The sequence below is a fragment of the Cygnus olor genome, chromosome 1 (assembly GCF_009769625.2).
Source record: "Cygnus olor isolate bCygOlo1 chromosome 1, bCygOlo1.pri.v2, whole genome shotgun sequence".
Taxonomy (NCBI): Eukaryota; Metazoa; Chordata; class Aves; order Anseriformes; family Anatidae; genus Cygnus; species Cygnus olor.
This window is the reverse complement of record NC_049169.1, coordinates 65,444,804-65,458,555: the sequence shown is the minus strand read 5'-3', so window position 1 is coordinate 65,458,555 and position 13,752 is coordinate 65,444,804. Positions and strand designations below refer to the sequence as shown.

At 46.4% G+C, this 13,752-nt stretch overlaps 1 protein-coding gene across 7 annotated transcripts in view; it reads right to left on the bottom strand.

Moving 5' to 3' along the window:
• The window catches only part of ADIPOR2 (adiponectin receptor 2), a 45,558-nt gene extending 35,427 nt beyond the window's left edge, over nucleotides 1-10,131 (bottom strand). Inside the window, exon 1 of one of the 7 annotated variants that reach the window (XM_040562631.1) lies at nucleotides 10,066-10,131. The gene's annotated coding sequence lies outside the window, so the exon portion shown is untranslated. Of the gene's footprint in view, nucleotides 1-2,342; nucleotides 2,590-7,041; nucleotides 7,675-9,056; nucleotides 9,108-9,798; nucleotides 9,931-10,065 lie in introns of those variants that run through there. The other 6 variants (XM_040562572.1, XM_040562599.1, XM_040562620.1 and 3 more) reach the window with 6 other exon arrangements.
• Nucleotides 10,132-13,752: the final 3,621 nt, after the last annotated feature.

Sequence of the window (13,752 nt, the reverse complement as noted above, 5' to 3'; positions counted from 1 at the left end):
TAGGCACTATCCTACGATGTTCCGGCCGGAGATGTTACGAGGACAAAGGAACAGAAAAACCCTATAGCTGCCAGAATCTCATTTGCCAAATTTCCTCCTTCACCCCTAAGTGGTCAGCTTGGCTGGGACCAGGAGGCGATCCTACGACTTGGCTGGGCTTCAGACACAAAAGGTATAAATGAAAAGGTTAGGGACAAAGCGCAGTCAAACCCTCAGTAAGAGGCAGGCTTGCCAGGACTTCTTACTGCAGCAGGGAGGTGCACCAAGTGAACCGTACCACAAACACACCCGTAGCACCACCCGCACACCACCACCAACTCATCTCCAGTGAAGGTGAGAACCTGCTGCGCACAAGCCAGCCCAAAGTTTCTTGTCTCCCCCCTGCAAGCAGGAGGTCTTGTCGCTTTGGGCATGGGTGGGACACGAGTGCAAGAAAACCAAGCAAGCAGAGCATGAGCTTGCCGAGATGTTTCTGCAGCACAGGTTAGAGGCAGGCTTAGGCTACATGCAAGCGGGTGGGAGGAGAGGCTCACAGTTGAGAAGCTTAAGCAGCAGCTCCGCAGGCAAGGTAGGATCCTGAGGCAGAGGGATTTCTGGTTTGACCCAGCCTGGCTTACATTATAGCTATTCTGGAACTCCAAGTTTCATTGGAATGACTCACCTTCTTCCAGAGACTCGAATCAAAACGCTCAACGTGCCCCGATTTTGATTCTTTTATGCAGATTAGACAGTCAGTCAGCTAATTGTGATTTTTAACTTCAATGAATAGTGTGCACACTGTCACTCAGCAATTTCATGTCACCGATTTCCATGGCCACTCGAAGTGAGAGCAAAGGTTTAAGGTAAAAGAAAACAAAAATACAAGAACTCAACACCCCACCAAGTATCTGACACATCGCTGCAGTTTCCCTCCTGAAATGGAAAAGAGTGGCTAATTCAAGACCTCTGACGGGTTTATACTCTCATACACATACCTAGCATTCACCTCTGCTACCAACTCCACATTACAAGCCAAGCTCGTTCTATTAGAAGTCACCTCGTTTCAGAACAGGTACACATTTCTTGCAAGCCTCAGTCCTGAGAAATACAACTTAAAACAATGAAACAAGAAGATCTGACACCTTTGGTGTGGGGTAACACACAGCAGTCATTTCAACCACTAAAACACACTTCCTCAAAACACGAGTGTAGCACCCAGTATTCCTAATCTCAAATTTGTTGCTGCTGTCTGACAAACAGCTGTGCTACCTATGAGGAAGCATAGATCAGTTTCTCTCACCTCAGATTTGTCACTGGCTCTTGGCCTTTGTATTCAAGCTGGGGTGGCTTAGTCAGAAATTCCTACAAGAAGGATGTGAAAGCAACATGAAGGCTGTCTCTCCAAGTTAGCTTAAACCTAAATAAGTTTACACTTAAGAAAAAATCCTTAGGTTGTGTGTGCTGCAGAGCAGCTATCAAACATTTACACTGGATAATGAAACACATGCATTCTGTTTACATTAAAATCCTTTCTTTTTTGTAGGCTTGCCAACCACAATAACAACTTTGACTTAAATAACATTGTCTGTAGTTACAGCTAAATAAGTATACATGCATCAGCACAAAACCAAGGAAAGCAAGAAATTTTTCACCATCTCAGATACAGCATTCTCCATAAAATGTTCAGTGTAACTATCATTTTATCCAAACTTTTCGCTAAACTAGTACTTGTTAAAACTGATTTATTACTGTCAATTACATTAAACCACACGTCAGCCTGTTTCAGGTCACAAAATGAGACAGAAAGGAGTTTTACCAAACCATATACAGCACTGCTTTTAGCACGCATGGGAGTTTGAAATCATAGCTTGGGAGAGATCTATGACAAATGCTGCAGCATGAAAACAGCGAGGAATGCACAAGGCTTTTCCTGTAATTCACTTCCATTCTTCTCTGCTTTGTCTGATGGCATGCTGTTAGAGCCTAAAAACATCACTAAATGAAGTCTGAGTTTATCTTAGCATCTTGTGTCACTGGAGTTGTAAAGCACACAGCACTCCCAAGCCAGCTTCAAACTGACAGTCATTGCGCTCCAGCAGAGGAGGGAATGTTTATGAGTTAATCCAACCTACTTCACCCATCCTTCACATCGTACACAGAACAGACAAGCTGGCCCAAACATTACACTTATTACAGTATGTTCAGTAAGTGCTGGTCCTACGCCTGCACAAAGTTTAATCCCCAGCAGCTTGTTTGAAGCCTTCACATCGCATGGCTTCCTTCAATATTTCACACGGAAAGCAGAATTGGTTTCACTACAGACCACTCGCCTCCTAGTGCAATCAACTCTCTAGACCACTTACGATACGATCCAAGGTCTTCAGCACGATCCAACCAGAAGTTCAGAGGCAGAGAGCGCTGGACAGTCACTGACGAGAGGCAGCTTTAGTGAACACATCCTGCATGTCAGCTTAGCGCCTGGGTGGCCAGCCACACCACGTGCTGACACAGCTCCTCTATTATCTGTCACATCCCCTGAAGAAGCAGCCTCACAAATGCAAGCAGCAGTAATGCATATCTTCTGCACCTTTCCTTTTTATGGCTGCCTAGAAATTAATTTTAAGTGCCAGTAATTTGCAATTACGCCATCACTGGTATGACTAAATGTCATTCTACAACAGGAATTACGCAGCTATGTTTTGGTCAACCCCAAATACCACCACTGTCACCTGTGACTTTGAGTGCTGTAACAATATGCTTCAGTGTTCATTTATAACAAAAGCATAGCTTAAATTACTACCTAATTCAGGAGTCCCTTTGGCTTGAAATGAGAAAGCATTCAATACATCCTGCTAGCTCAGACCAGCACCTACAAGAAGGGAGTACCGAGTTTGAAGGGAGTTTCAATCCCTCCGTAGAATAAAGCCTCCCAAAAGGTAGCTCTTTTAGTGCCACCTGAAATCTCACTACTGCACACACAGCACGGACTGCTAAAGGCACAGGAATGCGGAATTGTACCTTTTCAAGGATGACCTTAGCCTGCACAAAACATTCATATGAGTCTTGCAGGCACACAAGCCCTCAGGCACTTACATAATAATGAACTACTGAAACAGAGCCAAGACATTAGTTTTCAGAGGAAAACAGTCATGAGTTCTGTGATCATGCTTTGTTTTTCACAATGACTTTACTGTGATGTGTAACAAGGGGCTGCTTTGAACCGCTTAACCAGTACAGAAAAAGTCAGCTGGAAAGGGCCTACACTGAAGAATGAGAAACCAGCATCCTTCTGAGAGCGTCTTGTACCACCCGTCCCACAGCACTTCAAGACTCTGCTGCTCAAAATCCAAAGCAGACCTGGTTACTTACAGCCACGCAGGGCAGTACTTTTACATCAGCCCTGACCTTACCTGAGTTTTTTTAGGTTTGTTTTTCAGTATCACCTCAGGCAGTCTTGTGTCATCTCCTTTCCCCCACGCTGACCCGCACGCTGGAGTCCTTCCAAATCAGTTGACATAACTGGCATTTTCAACAGCATCACGCGCTGCTTAGATATTTTGGACAGAAACATTTCTGCAAGTGCTGTGAAACTTGGCCAGCCCCTCTTGCTCTCCGTCAAGGATCAGCTCAACCTGAAATTCTGAGTTTGCCTTTATGGCAGGGCACAGGGAACACCCTGCCTTTAAACTTCAGAGTATAGGACCAAGTCCAAATTAGAAGAGAGGCGTGTTTTTTTTTTTCTCTCAGTTATTTTAGCACTACATCTTTGCTTACTGAATCAACCATTACACCCTTCTGGTTACAAAAATCTAACGTTTAATTATCGATCTTCCCTCTTTATGGTCCCAGTTGATACAAGAACGCCAAGGCAGCTATGAAAAAAATCCTAATAAATATCTTACAAAATCAAATCTAAGCGACCCAGCAATTTCCTTCGCTGCATTAGTGAAGTCCACAAAAAGGAACAGATTTTTATAACCCATTCATTATTGAACTATTTCTATAACACTGCAGAATTACTATGGTTTCCATTTATTAAAAAGGTCACAGAGCAGGAAGTCAAAGAGCCGTTAATCTTCATGTCCATGCTTAAGTGCATGAGGACACAAGCCTTTTTCAGCATTTTCCTCTTAGCTCCGACCACATAAAGGTCAGAAAGCCACTATGTAAAGCTTTTGTTGACTTTGTTATGTTTTTCCTCAACTCTCAGCACATCCTCCTCGGAAAACAATCCATTTTGTTCCCCACTGAAGGTACAGCAGGCAGAAAGCCAACAGTTGGCACTTCATCACATAGCTACTTCAATGATAATTATGAATAGGCCCTTCTTTTTATTTCTACAGCCACATTCCGTTAAAAACTGCCTAAAAGATTAATACCGAGAACAGCACGATATTGCTGTTATCGACCTTGCAAAGCTATAATGTTGTTCTCCAGAATATATAAGGAGACATAAACAATCGCTTAAACGAAAGCGAATAAAACCACTGCTTGCAAAACACACTGTTCTGTCACATCCCCAAATGCCAGGAAGCACCAGGCTCCACCACCACTACCTTACCCCACAGCTCTAGCACTTGCCTACATAATACATGCCCACAAATTCCATCAGCTGAGGAGGATGAGACAAAGCATTAGAGGAGAGAGGTCGGGGGACACAGAGAGAAGAACATCCTTCTTCACTTTACGCAGACAAGGGCAACCAGTGGGTGTCACAGAGCAGCCCGCTAGGAAACACAGCGAGGTATTCTTCACAACAAGAGCATGCCTCAACTGCCTGCTGAGAGAAGCTGGAGTGTGCGTTCAGTGGCACTTCAGCTTAAGTCCTACTAGGTATCCACCTCCTTGATCCAAAAGCGAAATCACTTCCCCTGAAGGTACAAGCTTGCCAATGCTCTCAAGACTGCTAACTGGCATTGGCTGTACTGAACTCTGCATCGCGTGGCTTTTTAGAGCAGCTCCCACTGCAGACTGGGAGGCAGGTATCAGTACATCTAGTGGTGGCAGGAGTTTTATCACTCAGATGAAATCTAAGAAGCCAGAGGTGCATTCGCCCTCAGAAGACTGCTTTTACTGCCCGAGTTTGATTATTCCATTTTCATCACAAGTTCTCCATTTTTCAAAAACTTGGGAACAGCTTATAGACACGTTGGCTTGAGGTCCTGTTATGGCAATAGGTCCCAGAACAGTATCACCCACCAAGCAGTTTGTACGAGAAATCAAAGTTTACACAAGTACATCAAGAAAAAGTTTCATACAGCATGAAGGTTTGTGGTACGTTCCCTCCAAAAAGCTTGACTGTTTATTCAAATATCCATAAACATCCCATTTACTGAATCTCACACAGCAACATTTTGAGGAAATTGTACTCGTCAAGCACCAGGCATATCCACAAGCAAGGAGCTAGAACAGCAACCTCACCAGAGTGCCGTCATTGAAACGGAGAAGCCCACAAAAGACTCCCACCAGCAAAATGACCCTTAACTAAAAACTGCACCAGACCTGCTCAACGTATCCAGAGACCACCTAACTGAATCTATAGCATAAAAGCTGCTATCTTCTAGACCTAAACAGGGCAGCACAACTGACCTTGCCTTCAAACAATGAACAGCAGTCTCTGCAATCCCCTAATCAAATGGAACTGAACAGGCTGGGGAAAATAGCACTTAATTTCGTTAAGAGAGGGGGGTGAACTGAGTGAAAATGTATTAAAAACAGCTTTCACGTACTTGTAAGTCAATCTAACCGCGCCTTTGACTATATGCAAATGATCAGGGCTGCATTCAGCAAAACAACAATTCACATTGCAAAGACAACAACCGTAGGCAATGCTGTAACATTACAACACTTGTATCGAGCGTATGTTCAGCTTTCAACATCACATGAAGCACCATGAGCGCTAACTGCTTTGAGATAAAACCCTGCCAGGAAGGAGAGAGTAAGGAAGGGCAAAAAAAGGAAGTAGCCTTCCCCACAGCAGCACCCCGCGGAGGCTCGCTCGTAGGGTGCTTAGGTCTACCCCTCGAACGCTGCAATACCCACTTCAGGTATTCAGAACGGACTTCCAGCCCACTCTGCAAGTAAATTGTCTGCCGTCTTGCTTACTGCTATCTAAAGGTATCTGAGAGCTGATGATTACAGCACTGCCTATTCCAACACTTTCTTCCTGTTAATAGTGTCTATTTTCTGTTCTCACAAGAACTTAATTAGTCCTGTTCAGAGCAACAGCAGCTGGCACACCCCAGCAGACTCCATTGCATTTTCCCAGCTAATGAAATCCAGCTGAACCATGCTGCAAGTTTTCTACACTGACAATTACATGTCCTGTGAACCTTATTCCTACCTACACCTTTGAAGACATCTTTCTGCAAGCAAGCCTGCAGCAAGGAAGTCCTGAAGCAGCATGGCAGGAATACATTTCACGTAAGGCCAAAGAGAGCTGAGGCCAGGAAAAGAGACCCCCCTCCTCCACTAACAGGGCAGCAGAGGTCTGTGACACTGGAATACAAGAGTAATCGTGACTACATGTAACAAATCAAATATTAATTTATACCTGTCACCCCTACGACATATTTCATCTGCTCAAGAGATCTTTAATATGCACACACACTGAAAAGGCTACAAAATACTTCCTACCCTGACCACATCACGACTCAAACAGATGCCACTTAAAAAAAAAAAACAGCAAGGGACAGGTAGTTCCATACGGGGGTGAAAATTCAAAAGAAGTTATAACTGAAATCATATTAAACCAGATGACAAGCTGGTATTAAACATATATTTCCTCTTCCAATAGCAACCTCCTTGCTTCGAGTTATTTGCTACTTCTCCAACAAAGCACAGCGGTGTAAGCTGCGGTGTAAGCTCCTTCTCCAGGAGAGGCTGCCTGCTTATCGCCACCCCAACTGCCAGCCTGCGAAGGGGAGAGCAGCTGCTTGCATTCAAAGAGACTGTCACTGAGCCATGAAAGGAAACCTTGACATTTGTCTTCAAACTGGGCTAAGACGAGTATTTTTACATCAAAACAATCAGACAAACTTTCCAGAAAGCATACGTACTCACTGGGCAAGATGAAGTCCGGCTCGGGTTTACAATTACCTAATGGTACAAGTCTGAAGCTTATACGCCAAGCCATTGCCACACACAGAAGGTTATTTTTTTCAAAGTACTGCAACAGGAACTATGTGGAAATAACTTCTGCTTTTTATTATTTTACATCTTGACCTGCAGCATCCTACTTCTAAGAATAAGAAAAAAAAAAGTGTTCTGGAAGTCGGAACATACTCAAATAAACAAGCAGAAGTTAAAAATGTTTTCAGAAGCCTGTTTTCTGCAGAAGCAAAACTAGTGCTAACTTTGTCACCGGATTCCTGCTTTTTACAAACCAATTTCTTTGTTGGACTTCTCTTGACAAATGTATTACTTTAAAAAGCAAAGGCAGCCAGTCACTACGCTCCGTGCAACCAGTGAAACACAACGTCTTGCAGAAAGGATGGGCGCTTGTTAAAAACAAGATTTATCAGAAGATGATACAATTCAAAGTAATAGCCTTCCCTGTAAACTCTGTCCTAAGTACTTTTTTGCAATCACTACCATTATCTTGTGTAAGAACATCTTAAAATCTACCAACACTGTCTGCCAGAAAATTCACTGAATGACTCAGACACAGACACTTTCAGACCATAAATACTCAGAATTGCTATTTCCATTTCAGAACTACTGCTATTTAAGCATTTGAATTGACGATGGCATAACAGCATAATAATCCAACAACCGCCTGAAGTTTCCTTATCAAGATTTTCCTCATGCACAGACAACATCTCCACTGACGAAAGCAAGCCTGGTTTCTTTGCACAGCATCTCGGACAATACAGTTACACAACCAGAAACCTGTAAAACTTGCAAAATTTTAACTGCCTCACATTGAGCATCTTTGTACGGGAAAGCTTGACACAGCTCCTTGAACCTTCAACTGAAAGCATAAGATGGCAACAGAGATCCAAGCGTTAACATCACTGGCATTACACGCCCTGCCAATTCCCATTAATTTTCCTTCATGACAAATCAACAGAACTGCTCGCCTAGAGCGAGCACAGGCTTTTCAAAGCCCAGCCTTTCCATCCTGCATCCAGGAGTCAGGCTTCAAGTCTGAACCTCACCCACAGCTGCCCAAACCACGGCTCACAAGGCACTTGGGCAGACTTGCAGTGAGGCCACCAGTTCAACGGCATCGACACCACTCCATCGGTGCAAAGACAGGGGTGGGGAGAGCGCTTTGTTTGGCTCAGTTAAAGACCTGACAGAGTATAAGCTCCTATACTCGTCACATTTTACATTTGTTATTGAGAACATACGCATCATAAATAAAAATCTGTTGAAGGAATATTCACCATGAAAGGCTTTGTTAAGAACTACGCCAAAATATACTCTTTTCCTTCATGCTAGATTATGTTTTCATATCTGATACATACACAGAAAGCATGATTTTGAAAACTTGGGCAGAGTCTGGAAGCAGCTTTTAACTCTGCCATCACCAGCTCTGATTCAGTTTCTGCATTAGTGACTGTTCTCACAAGTTTTCACTATGAAGCTGCCAACAGCCTTATCCACAGGCTTTTTAACAATATTCAGTTGTCAGCTCAGACAAGGGAGTCGCTTCCATATAATCACCTAACGTTACACTTCCAGCACAACAACAAACTTCAAGTTGTCTGCTAACCCCCACTCGCAGTCCTCACACAGGATGAGGTGTCACGGTACAGCTGAAGTTTGCATACATAACAGGTTTCTCTGTGAAGCAAGAACCACAGCCTAACATCATCATAAATGGAACTGGCTGGTACCCCTACAGGAAAAGAAAAAAACAAACCCAAAATACGATCACTTCCCTTTCTGCATAAAGAATAACAGTTCCGAGCTGAAGATAAGAAAAGAAAACAGGCTGTGCTTTATGACCGCGCTGCACCCTAATTCCGTGACACAACACCTAGCTCTGTCAGTCACAAAGATATTTTCCTCTGCTGCAGCAGCTACCACCCAAATTTGAAGTAGTCTCGTTAAAAAAGACGGTGTCTCACTTCTGAAACGCCACAGAACGGCCCCTGGAAGCCGACGGATCTCACAACAGAACTCCAAAGAGGGGGGTGGTTGGGTGGCGCAGTTCTGCGACCTCCAGGAGAGGCGAGGAGCACAGCCAGCACACGGCCTGGAACTTAACACTCCCTGACATCAACTACAGCAAGGGAGGGAAAGCGAGAGTTTAAATTACACGTTGGGACCTCAACTCTTGGAAACCAGATTACACCCAGAACACATACCCAGAGGACCTGTCCGACTTTATAAAACCTGGCCTGTTTTAAGAAATAAACGAAATATTTATGGTCTATGAGACAGTTCAACCACCTGAAGAGCTTCCACGCAGCGCTAGGACTGAAAAGTATCTCTAGATAAGGAATATCTACAAGTTTTTCTGCTGTGTGACAGGTGCATGTTACCTTACGCTGAGTTACAATGCCCATATGTCAAAGATGTTGAAGTTTAATATTAAGGGTTTTCTCACACATACACCAACACAGCCACCCACTAAAGGCACTAAACCAACCGCCTAAGGTTTTAATTAGGAGTAAAACAGACACAAGAAGAAACCAACACGCCGCCCACGAAGCTCGCCACGAACAGCAGCTGTCCCATCTTATTGCCTCCCGGTTGCCTCCCATACCCTCCAACACCCTCGTTTGTCCCGAACACACTGGGGACGAGCGCCCCATCGCCTCCTGGAGCGAAAAAACTTGCGAAAAACTTTATTTAACCCGCTCTCACCCGGGATCCGCGCTCGGGCTGGCCTCTAGGGCTTATATCACTGCGCAGGCAGGGCGAGCCCCCCGCACCCCTACCGGGCCCGCAGCCCTCCCGCGGCCTCAGACCCGCCTCACCGAGCGGCCCCGGCCGGGGGGGGGACCGAGAAGGGACCGAAAGGGGACTGACGGGGGACTGAGGGAGACCGAGGGGGGACCGAGGGGGAACTGAGGGGGTCCCGGGGCCCAGCCACCGCCCCCCGGGCCCGTCCCGTGCCCCCCCGCCGCTCACCTGGCAACGGCCGGCGCCCGCCCGCGGCCCCCGCTGCCGCCGCCGCCCCCCGGCCCCGGCCCGGCCCCGGCCCCGGCCCCGCCGCCTCCTCCCGGCCCTACGGCGTCAGCATCGCACGAGGCCGCCACCGCCAATGCGGGACGCGCCCCGCGCGCCGGAAGGACCGGAGGGGGGGGGGGAGCTTGGACCGGCCGCGGGGCATGCCGGGGAATGTAGGCGCTCGGCGGAGGGGCGGCGGAGGGACGCGGCTCTGATTGGCGGCAGGGAGGCGGTGACGTCGCGGCGGGGTTTTGTCCGCCGCTCGCGCCGTTGCTATGGCAGGGCGGTTGGGGCGGTTGGGCGGGGCGGGGGGGCTGCCTCCTGTCACAGCTTCCTCGGCGGCTTTGCCACAGAAATCCCCCGGCCACGCAGCCCTTCCCCGTGGTGGGGCAGAAAGGGGCCTGCGATGGGTCCCACCAGGCGCTGAGAAAGTTAAAAGAGAGGCGTGGTGGGAGCGTTTCTGGGGCACCTTCCTCCAAGGGAGCCCAGGCTAGGTGTGGGTTCAGTGCTGAACAAGTGCCACCACGGCACCGTGTGCACCCACAGCCGTTAGCGCACCAACACACAACTAAACCTGATGCTGGTTTCTGGAGGCTTCTGGAAAGCCTGGCTGTTGTGGTGCCGCTGGCATGCCTGACACGGGGTGTCTTTGTTAGGTGATGGGAAGTATAGGCGGAATAGCAGGAAAACCCATGTTAAGGTAACTGCTTAGTTCTTGGGGAAAATAGTGGAAACCCTAAGCCTGAATGTTTTACATCCAGACTGGTCAAAACACTAGGGAAACGGCCTGCCAGAGGATGATCTTGCGTTGTCAAAGAGAACAATTGGATGATCTGGCAGGACTCCTCTAGCTCTAATTTCTGTGGCTTCACTTGCTTCAGTGATCCTCAGAGGCATGCTCCTATAAACTCCGATCCACACCCAGAAATTTAATCGCAAACAATTGAGTGTAAACAAGATAGTTAATGGAAGCAAAATTATCCCCATAAATTAGTATTTGAAACACTTTGGCCCCAAATGCCTTCCAACATAAAATAAATCGTCCATTCCTTAAAACCTTGTTTACAAAAACATGATTCCCTATTGCCTCCTTTAAAATATTTCCCAACTCACACATTCATTAAAATCTTGAGGGATTGTAAGTCATCTGGGCAGTTACTGAGCACCAAAATGGCACTATTGCATGTATTTAGAGTTTCTATCATCAATCAGAATGTATTTTGACAGCCCTAGGGCTGCACAACAGCAAGCAGCAGCTGCAGAGCCTGCTCCTGGCTCCACCCTTGCCTGTCAGATGAAGCATTTCCTGCCCCATGTTCATCTGTAAAATGGCGCTAATGATTTTAAAATATTTTGAGCTCCAGTGAATAAAAATCTATGTAAAAACTACATGTCATTTTCATCTGTCATTTCCTGTCAGCATAACTTAATGCGTACTCAGCCAGTTAAGAGGGAAATTGAGATAGGAACACTGCTTCATTAAATATTAAATAAACTGAATTAAAGTGGTTTATTCTGGTTCAAAAGCCTGTAAATCAAAAAGCAAAGCTGTGCTCTGCCATACAGGGCAAACTACTCGTTTGGAAAGACACATTTTTAAAAATTGAGTTATGCACTTCTTGGGCATTTATAGATAATTCCTAGAACTCACAGCATTAATATAAAATGTTCACCACCTTAATTCCTCCTCTGACTATTTTAGTCCTAACTACACAGTCTCGCACTTTGTGAAAGTTGGCAGGTCATTAGTTAACTCTGTTATTGTTCTTGAGCAAGAGGGAACAAATTTGCCTGTGGTAAATGAAACTCAGACTGGCCAGAATAACCACGGTGAATTGCAGAGCGGCTGCCGCTCTAAAACCCTCACCTAGGTGTTTTCTCAGCCGGAGAAAGGTACCGGCTATTTGGGCAGCTCCTGCAGGCTGTGAGCCAGGCAGGGGCTACGGTCAGCTCTAGCACAGTGCCTGTGACATTCAGTAAGTGACACTGGGTCCACCCCACCTCTGTTGCTTTGGTTTGGTTTTGCTTCTGTTTTCCCCTGAAAGGCATAACTGCGATGGGCCCTTGCATGGTGATGCCCCACCCTGCTCATCCTGCCCTGATCACGATGCTCCGGCAGTCATGCAGGAGACTGACACAACTATGTGGCACTCTAGGAACAGCCGAAGACAAATCGTGATTCAGAGTAAAACTGCCCTAGGGTGCGGAAGAGCCTGCACATTTTTTTTTTACAGGATATGCCTTATTTCTGCAAGCCTTTAAACTGCTTCATCTATTGGCAAACATATTTGAGAGGCTGCTGTCTGAATTCCCCAGGCGGGCTGCATCCGTGTGACACCGGCGTGGGGCAGCGCTAATGGGGACAACAAGGCCCAGGGTGGGGGGCAGGTGTCACAATCTCCCCATCCCCCAGTGAAGCTGTGCCTGCTCATTCTCTTTGCATTTCCTTACAACAATTAATTAGCTATCAGATCTTCCTTCCCCTCTCAAAGCACGAGGGCATGCTCATTGCATGCTGTGGCACTGTGCCGAAGGGTGGTGCTTGCTGCAGGAGCCAAGTTCAAAACAGCCAGCATGATGGCTGTTGGCAGCACCACGGGACCATCAGACCTGGATACCTTTGGGCACACAGCATGGAGAGGTAACTGTGACATTTTTGTGGCCAGCCTGAGTGTCATGCTTCTCCCTCCAGGTTAACAGGGCCCCTGAATCACCACTGGGCCATCTCAGGTGGGGTAGCCTGCTGTCTGAGCATGGTCTAAATCCAGCCCACCATTCCCAACCCATGCAAGGAGAACAATTTTAAAAATGAAATGCAAAGAAGAGACAGATGGATTCTGGCCCAAGTCATAAAATCCCTCAGTGAGGAGAGAAGCAAGAGTGGTGAAGCAGGAGTGAGGGTAAAAGAAGGTGGCAGCAGTGACGCCTTCCTAAAAAGTCCAAAGAGCCACTGTTGCAGCCAGTAATGGTACTCTACCAAGAAAAAAAAAAAAAAAAAAGAGAGAGAGAGAAAACTGATGTCTTAGAGGTTTCCCAGCGCCTTCCTAAGCACTGTTGAGACCTCCCAACATGTACTCTCTATTGGGAAGGAAAAATTAAAGCGGGTCTCTCTCTTAAATGTAAAAAACAAGCTCCTTAACATAAGCCTATCGGTGGTGTTCTTCCAAAATGAAGTTATAAAACCGTGGAAATAAATCAAAGAAAAAAAATGTGCTACGGGGATGCCTTGATGTAGGTGTGCCAGTGGGCAGCCCTGCTCTCTGCTGGTGCGGTACAGAACTGCTGGCATCACTAGCCCCAGGAGTACCTTCAGGTGAACCCCCGGGGTGCCCAAGGTGTCCAGGGCAGATGCCTCGCTGGCCAGGTCCAAGTGACTCTGGTATCACCAGCTGGAACTGCATCTGTGACAATTTGGCCTCCTATCACGTCACATCACATCAAAAGAGGGCTGCAGGCACTCTCTCACTGCGCTCCTTGAGGCTGAGGCAGCGCTCAGAGATCAGTACTTCACTGGGGAGCATTTCTTCTAGGGATGCTCGTGATGGAGAGACATGGCTGCAGAGTGTTACACCTGCTCGGAGGGAAAAAAAAAAAAAAAAAAAGGCCTAAAAAATTATTTTGGCTTTCCATTTTGCAAGGAAATTCTGA